Source organism: Staurois parvus, unplaced genomic scaffold, assembly GCF_062004578.1.
Source record: "Staurois parvus isolate SC_StPar_1 unplaced genomic scaffold, SC_StPar_1.0 ptg001234l, whole genome shotgun sequence".
Taxonomy (NCBI): Eukaryota; Metazoa; Chordata; class Amphibia; order Anura; family Ranidae; genus Staurois; species Staurois parvus.
This window is the reverse complement of record NW_028319030.1, coordinates 242,317-251,671: the sequence shown is the minus strand read 5'-3', so window position 1 is coordinate 251,671 and position 9,355 is coordinate 242,317. Positions and strand designations below refer to the sequence as shown.

Genomic DNA, 9,355 nt, shown 5'->3' with positions numbered 1-9,355 from the left:
TTTGTGCTTGTTATAGGTATACAGTATCGGTCAGTCTTGTGTTGTATTCCTAGAATTGTTTCTATGTACAGCACTTTCATTTAGTAAAAGCACATAATACACTACGGAGGTCTAAACTTCCTTGCTTATAACGCAAAGTAACCTTTATAAAACAGCAAGAAAAATACGCCTCATCACTGAAAATAATCTTTGATAGCCGGTTATCATCATTTTCATTAGCACCATGTTGGATCTCACTGCCCTCTGCTGGTAGGAGGTGTGCACAGAGATTATGCAGGAGAAAAAAGACATTTTTGAGTTACTGTATCTGCAGTCAACATATTTGTCAATCTACTCCAATAACGTTTGATTTTATTACTATTCAAAGTATTTTTGTGCTCACCCTACATATTTACTTCTGTTACAGTTTATCAGTATGGATTCTTAGGTGTAGGACAAAATCTGTTGCATTCTGACTACAAAGAAACGCACTCTGCTTGTATTTTAGTAGGCAGCACGCACAGTACACATTATGTAACTATCACAGTTATATTCTATTGCCTCGTTCAAAGAAAGCACGTGACTCACTGTAAACCGCTGGATTAGTTTCATTTTCTGGAAAGGAGTGAGGATCCAACCCGTCTCTGGGCACCTTCAGGAGCGTTACAGGCAGGTAATGGGCATTTGGTGGGATCAAAATACAGATACTATGGGGGGAAGGAATGTTTTCTAAGATCACCCTATAGACTTTTAGAATAGACTTTTAGATAGAGTAACTATGAACAGCACTAGACAAGAAAACCACATCCTGGTTTACACACCTCATATGAACATCGACTTTCCTGACTGACAAACCAGCAATTATTTTTTAACATCAGGCCAAGTTTTCAGGCAAATAAAAAAAGCTGGAATATTAATCTCATTTTCATTAAAACAAACAAGGGCACAAGTGGCAGTTGCCCATTGGGAGAATTACCCCCACCTCTTGTTCTGGTGACAACTGTAAAAGTTTGGATAACCCATTATTTTCTGTTTTGGTGACAATGGTCCCCAAGACAATTAGTGGAAAGAAAAGAAAGAAAAGGAAAAAAAGAAAAGGAAGAAAGAAATGAAAATAAAGAAAATAAAGATGTTTTGGGGGCTTCGCTGACATCACCAGGTCTTCTTATGGGATCTTGGGAAGTTAAGAATACCAAATCTTCTTAAAAAAACTTGAACAATTTATTCCCTTGCTCAGGAGACAGTAATCTTCCCTGGATATTCAACTATATCTTTCCAAAGTCACTGTGATCTGACAGCAATCATTGAGATTTAGAAAAACATTTTACTATTGGCTGGATTATGTATATTCTCAAGGACACAAAAACCTAAATGTTGGGTGACTAAAATATTGACTTCTGACCTCAGCAGTTGATTTAGTATCTGCTCCCCCTCCTTCCATCTCTGTCCTTATAATTTTCCTCCAAATCTACTCCCCATCTCACTATCTCAGTTCCCCTCCCCCCTTTTGTATCTCTTACTTTCCCCCTTGACCAGGATATATATTTAAAAAATGTATCTGATTGTCCATTCTGAGCATTAAACAGACACTTCTTTATTTGGAAAGCAGTTGCAGGTTATCTATGTTGTTGTGTATGTAAGTTTATATAATCGATGTATCATATCTGGACATTGTTAGAATACCTAAATGTCAATTGCAAATCGCCTTTTTATGCAATGTGAAGGTAATCCAGAAAAATAAAAATTTATAAAAAAAAGCACTTTAGACAAGTGATGGTCAATGTACAAGGTGTCGGGTCAACAGCTGTGGCCTTGGACATCATCAGAAGGCTGCCTATATGTTCAGTATATACAGAATAATGCTGCAAAGGGCTGTCAGAGGACTCCTAAATTTTAGAGTTAGGACCAAAGGTATACTCGGGGTGCCGTGATGTGGCTCTGTGGCTTACGTATGTATTTGCAAATGTGTGCTAATGAAATCCCTGTTTTTAAACGCAAGTTTTTAGACGGGTTTATTTGTTTTTTGATAGTTGGCTGACTGGCTGGCAGTTTGAACTGGCTTTCTTATCCCCCTCTTTTGATAAGTTATACCTATCCATGTTCCTTGCTGACATTAGCCGTTATTAGACTGGGAAAGGCTGGCAAGTTGAACAGGGTAGCCTGTTTTGTACTTCATTGCAATGCCCGACCGTGTTCACTGCTTAATAAGCCAGTCATAGACTTGGGCTGGTGACCATTTCTTTTGTTTTTTTAAAGGGCTGTCAGAACCTACAGGCGATGGACAGGGAATACATACAATTGAAACACCCTAAAGGGCCTACAAAACCCTTTTTTCATTTGTTTATTTAATATATTCCAGAGTCCTCATGGGCTCAAAATTATATAGACCAAAACCAAAAAATATCAAACCACTGGTGAGTAAGAGCTGCTGATACGATTTCCCATGAAGCAAATCTATTGAGTTATAAATATGGGCTCAGTACAGTGTTTAAAGGCCTCCATTTCAGAATGAGGAGCCATGCATTTTGCTGGATTTTTAATGCAGTCAAGCATTTTTTAAAACAATCAGTACATGAAAAGCAACAAAGCAACAGCAAGTGAGAGTATATGCTTGGTGTATCATTGACCATAAAGGCCATTGGTAAAGGTTGTTCTAGTTGGGGGCTAAGAATATGCATGGATCATACATACTGGGGGAGGGAGGTGGTACAACTGGGGGAATCAATGGTGGAGAAGGATCTGGGAGTTCTGGCAGATTACGAGCTTAATAATGGCAGCAATGCCAAGCAGCGGGTTCTAAAGCGAGGAAAATCCTCTCTTGTATTAGGAGAGGTATAGACTCCAGAGAGAGAGATATCATCCCCCCCCCCCCCAGGAACAAATCATTACTAACACCACATCTGGAATATGCAGTTCAGTTTGGGGAACCAATTCACAAAAAGAACATTGGGGAACTGGAGAAAGTACAGAGAAGGGCAACCAAACTGATACAAGGCATGGAGGAGATCAGCTATGAGGAAAGATTACAGGAACTGAATTTATTCTCTACTGAGAAGAGGAGATTAAGGGGGGGGGATATGATCTCCATGTATAATACATAAGGGGGGGGGATATGATCTCCATGTATAATACATAAGGGGGGGGGGATATGATCTCCATGTATAATACATAAGGGGGGGGGATATGATCTCCATGTATAATACATAAGGGGGGGATATGATCTCCATGTATAATACATAAGGGGGATATGCTCTCCATGTATAATACATAAGGGGGGATATGATCTCCATGTATAATACATAAGGAGGGATATGATCTCCATGTATAATACATAAGGGGGGGTATGATCTCCATGTATAATACATAAGGGGGGGTATGATCTCCATGTATAATACATAAGGGGGGATATGATCACCATGTATAATACATAAGGGGGAATATGATCTCCATGTATAATACATAAGGGGGGATATGATCTTCATGTATAATACATAAGGGGGGATATGATCACCATGTATAATACATAAGGGGGGATATGATCTCCATGTATAATACATAAGGGGGGATATGATCTCCATGTATAATACATAAGGGGGGATATGATCTCCATGTATAATACATAAGGGGGGATATGATCTCCATGTATAATACATAAGGGGGGATATGATCTCCATGTATAATATATAAGGGGGATGTGATCTCCATGTATAATACATAAAGGGGGATATGATCTCCATGTATAATACATAAGGGGGGATATGATCTTCATGTATAATACATAAGGGGGATATGATCTCCATGTATAATACATAAGGGGGATATGATCACCATGTATAATACATAAGGGGGGATATGATCTCCATGTATAACACATAAGGGGGATGTGATCTCCATGTATAATACATAAGGGGGGATATGATCTCCATGTATAATACATAAGGGGGGGGATATGATCTCCATGTATAATACATAAGGGGGATATGATCTCCATGTATAATACATAAGGGGGATATGATCTCCATATATAATACATAAGAGGGGATATGATCTCCATGTATAATACATAAGGGGGGATATGATCTCCATGTATAATACATAAGGGGGGATATGATCTCCATGTATAATCCATAAGGGGGATATGATCTCCATGTACAATACATAAAGGGGGATATGATCTCCATGTATAATACATAAGGGGGGGGGGATATGATCTCCATGTATAATACATAAGGGGGATATGATCTCCACATATAATACATAAGGGGGATATGATCTCCATGTATAATACATAAGGGGGGATATGATCTCCATGTATAATACATAAGGGGGATATGATCTCCATGTATAATACATAAGGGGGATATGATCTCCATGTATAATACATAAGGGGGGGTATGATCTCCATGTATAACACATAAGGGGGATGTGATCTCCATGTATAATACATAAGGGGGGATATGATCTCCATGTATAATACATAAGGGGGATATGATCTCCACATATAATACATAAGGGGGATATGATCTCCATGTATAATACATAAGGGGGGATATGATCTCCATGTATAATACATAAGGGGGATATGATCTCCATGTATAATACATAAGGGGGGATATGATCTCCACGTATAATACATAAGGGGGGATATGATCTCCACATATAATACATAAGGGGGATATGATCTCCATGTATAATACATAAGGGGGATGTGATCTCCATGTATAATACATAAGGGGGGATATGATCTCCATGTATAATACATAAGGGGGATATGATCTCCACATATAATACATAAGGGGGATATGATCTCCATGTATAATACATAAGGGGGGATATGATCTCCATGTATAATACATAAGGGGGATATGATCTCCATGTATAATACATAAGGGGGGATATGATCTCCACGTATAATACATAAGGGGGGATATGATCTCCACATATAATACATAAGGGGGATATGATCTCCATGTATAATACATAAGGGGGGATATGATCTCCATGTATAATACATAAGGGGGGGATATGATTTCCATGTATAATACATAAGGGGGGATATGATCTCCATGTATAACACATAAGGGGGATGTGATCTCCATGTATAATACATAAGGGGGGATATGATCTCCATGTATAATACATAAGGGGGGGGGATGTGATCTCCATGTATAATACATAAGGGGGGATATGATCTCCATGTATAATACATAAGGGGGGGGATATGATCTCCATGTATAATACATAAGGGGGATATGATCTCCATATATAATACATAAGGGGGATATGATCTCCATATATAATACATAAGAGGGGATATGATCTCCATGTATAATACATAAGGGGGGATATGATCTCCATGTATAATACATAAGGGGGGATATGATCTCCATGTATAATACATAAGGGGGGGATATGATTTCCATGTATAATACATAAGGGGGGATATGATCTCCATGTATAACACATAAGGGGGATATGATTTCCATGTATAATACATAAGGGGGGGGTATGATCTCCATGTAGAATACATAAGGGGGGGTATGATCTCCATGTATAATACATAAGGGGGATATGATCTCCATGTATAATACATAAGGGGGATATGATCTCCATGTATAATACATAAGGGGGATATGATCACCATGTATAATACATAAGGGGGATATGATCTCCATGTATAATACATAAGGGGGGATATGATATCCATGTATAATACATAAGGGGGGATATGATCTCCATGTATAATACATAAGGGGGATATGATCTCCATATATAATACATAAGGGGGATATGATCTCCATGTATAATACATAAGGGGGGGGGGATATGATCACCATGTATAATACATAAGGGGGATATAATCTCCATGTTTGGTTGCCCCTCTGTGTACTTTCTCCAGTTCCCCAATGTTCTTTTTGTGAATTGGTGCCCAAAACTGAACTGCATATTCCAGAAGAGGTCTTACTAGTGATTTGTACCCGGGGGGGTGATACCTCTCTCTCTGGTGTCTTTACCTCTTTTAATACAATCTATATGCTTTATGCAAAAGGATATGCTATGTACCAATTCTCCCCCCCCCCATTGTGTTAGGGGGCTTTGTATTCTGTGTTTTTTGTTACTATAGTGTGGTATTTTATATGATTGCATGGTTTCTCACTGTGCCTTAAAAATTTGCAATCTTTGCCGTACATTTTATCCGGACATTTTTTCTATATGTACCAAAAGAAATGCTTTTGACTTTATAGTGTGAGTTAAGTATATTTTAAAATATATTTTTTAAGTAAAATATTTGAAAATATTAAAAATAATTTGGTATTTACATTGAATTCTGCATGTGCATCTAGCAGTGGTTTGACATTTTTTATTTTTGGTCTATTATTATTATTATTATTATACAGTATTTATAAAGCGCCAACAGTTCACTCAAAGCTGTACATTACAAAGGGAGACAGAACATGCGACAGTCCCATAACAATACAATGTGATACACGAGGGGTTCGAGCGCCCTGCTCTTTCGAGCTTACAATCTCGGAGGGAGGGGATGGTGGTACAGGAGGAGATAGCTGTGGGGGATGGAGTGGTAGAAAGAGTGAAGGAGGTCGGCAAATTAGCAGGGGATGGGGTAGGTTTCCCTGAAGAGATGGGTTTTCAGGGTGCGCCTAAAGGAGAGGAGAGTAGGTGATAGTCTGATAGATTGGGGCAGGGAGTTCCAGAGGATGGGAGACACCCTGGAGAAATCCTGGAGGCGGGCATGGGAGGAGGAGACCAGGGAACTAGAGAGAAGGTGGTCTTGTGAGGAGCGGAGTGTGTGTGCTGGGTGGTATTTGGAAATTAGGTCAGTGATGTAATTTGGGGCAGTGTAATTGGGGGAGTGGATAAGCTGTTTAGTGGTTTCTGGGGTTAGGAACGTGCGGATTTTGGTGATGTTGCGGAGGTGGAGTCTGCATGAATTTGTTAGTGATTGGACTTGGGGCTGGAAGGATAGGTTGGAGTCCAGAATGACACCAAGTACTCTAGCCTGCAGGGCGGGCCTGATAGTGGCATTGTTGGACGTGATGGAAAAGTCAATGGGGGGTGGTGTATGACTTGGGGGGAAGACTAGGAGCTCAGTTTTGGAGAGGTTCAGTTTAAGAAAGTGGAGCGACATCCAATCTGATATGTCGTTCAGCAGGTTTGTGATTCGGGCCTAGACTAAGGGGGTGAGGCGAGGGGTTGAGAGATAGATTTGTGTGTCGTCGGCATAGAGTTGATAGTTGAAGCTGTGAGAGTGTATGAGTTGGCCAAGGGAGAAGATGTAGATGGAGAAGAGAAGGGACCAGAGGACGAAGCCTTGAGGGACCCCAACAGAGAGGGGGAGGTGGTAGCGTTGTAGGTAACGCTGAAAGAGCATTGTGATAGGTAGGATGAGAGTGAGGAGAGAGCAGAATCTCTGAGGCCGAGGCAGTGTAGTTTTTTGAGGAGGAGGGGGTGGTCAACTGTGTCGAAGGCCGCAGAGAGGTCAAGGAGTAGGAGCACTGAATAGTGGTCATTAGCTTTGGCGGTTAGCAGGTCGTTGGAGAGTTTAAGTAAGGCAGTTTCGGTGGAGTGTAGGGGATGGAAGCCGGACTGTAGGGGATCGAGGAGGTTGTTGTCTTTGAGGTGAGAGCATAGGCGGGTGTATACTAGGCGCTCGATGAGTTTGGATGTAAATGGGAGCAGGGAGATGGGTCTGAGGTTGTTCGGGTCATTGGGGTCCAGGGAGGGCTTTTATGTAATGTGGGGTGGAAGTGGAGGTCAGAGCAGTGGTGGGGCCATGGGAGAGGGGTGATTAGGGGAAGCTGAGTGAGGGGGAATGGGGTTGGAGGGAGTTTGAGCAGTGACGAAGTCCCTGCGGGTTATGTCGAAGATGAGGGGGTAGCTGTGTGAGAGGGGACGGGTTGAGAGGGCGTGTGAGTTGCGGCAATGTCCTTGCGAATTGTGTCAGTCTTGTTTTTGAAGTGATTGGCAATCTCAAGGGCGGTGAGTGAAGTGCTGGGTGGAGGTGGGGGTGGCGAGAGTAGAGAGTTGAAGGTGGAAAAGAGTCAGCGAGGATTGGAGGAGAGGGCCTTGATGAGGGTCAGGAAGTAGGCTTGTTTGGCAGCATGGAGGGAGGAGGTGCAGGTGTGGAAGGCAGATTTGTAGCGGGTAAAGGTTTGCTTGGATTTGGTTTTGCGCCATAGTCGCTCCAGGGCACGACTGTGTCGTTTGAGGGTTTTGGTGTGATCAGTCTGCCAGGGCTGGAGCGGTCGGGGTCTGATGTTGCGTGTGGTTAGAGGCTCTAGTGAGTCAAGAGCTGTTGACAGCGCGTTGTTGTAGGTGGTCATAGCCAAGTCTGGGCAGGACAGGGGGAGGATGCTGTTGTGTAGTTGATCAGCTGCAGAGTGGAGGGGGGCAGGGTTAAGGTTGTGGAGGTTACGGCTGGTAGTAGTGTGACATTTGGAGGGGTAGGCGTTGGAGGACGAGGAGATAGAGAAAGTAATCAGGTTGTGGTCAGAGAGAGGGAAGGGGGTGTTAGTGAGGTTGTGGGGAGCGCAGCGGTTGGAGAAGACAAGATCAAGGATATTACCGTTGGAGTGGGTGGTGGATTGTATGCACTGTGCAAGTGCAAAGGAGGAGGTTAAGTGGAGGAGATGGGATGTGGTCGGCTTGTCGAGGGTGACAGGGATGTTGACATCCCCAAGGATGATGGTGGGTAGCTCAGAGGAGAGGAAGAACGGTAGCCAGGAGGAAAAGTCATCCAGGAAGCGGGATATGGATCCAGGAGGCCGGTATAACACAGCAATCTTCAGGGGGGTTGGGGAGAATGGTCGGACGCCGTGGGCCTCGAAGGAGGAGAAGGATAGAGAGGGGGGGTTTGGGAGGACTCTGCGGTGACAGGAGCAAACCAACCCCACCACCTTTACGACCATTGGGCCTGTTTGAGTGGGTCCAGGTGAGACCTCCGTAGGAGAGTGCAGCAGGGGAGGTAGAGTCAGTGGCCTGGATCCAGGTTTCCGTAATCGCTAGGAGGTTGAGGGAGCGGGAAACAAAGAGGTTGTGGATGGCGGTAAGCTTGTTGCACACCGATCGGGCGTAAATTACACTCATATCCCTTATAGGGACTACAATTTTGAACAACAAGATCATATAGACCTTTATGATCCTACAACAAAATATACTTACTAACTTACCCAACAAAGGCTAAGAAACCCAGACCTTCTGGTACCTGTAGCCTTTCTTCAAAAAAACCCTACTACCCAAAATCTAGGGGGGTGAAAAAAGAAGAGAAATCAGGAGAGTAACCACACCAAGAGATCAACAAACCGCAGCTACAGGCCTGATGTTCCTCCATGCCTATATGCAGGCCCTTCGCCTCAGC

At 42.6% G+C, this 9,355-nt stretch overlaps 1 protein-coding gene across 1 annotated transcript in view; it reads left to right on the top strand.

The window, feature by feature from the left end:
• The first annotated feature begins 543 nt into the window (after positions 1 to 543).
• LOC149437975 (uncharacterized) overlaps positions 544 to 9,355 on the top strand; it is a 46,945-nt gene continuing 38,133 nt past the window's right edge. The window contains exon 1 of the mRNA XM_089660390.1: positions 544 to 652. The gene's annotated coding sequence lies outside the window, so the exon portion shown is untranslated. The remainder of the gene's footprint in view (positions 653 to 9,355) is intronic.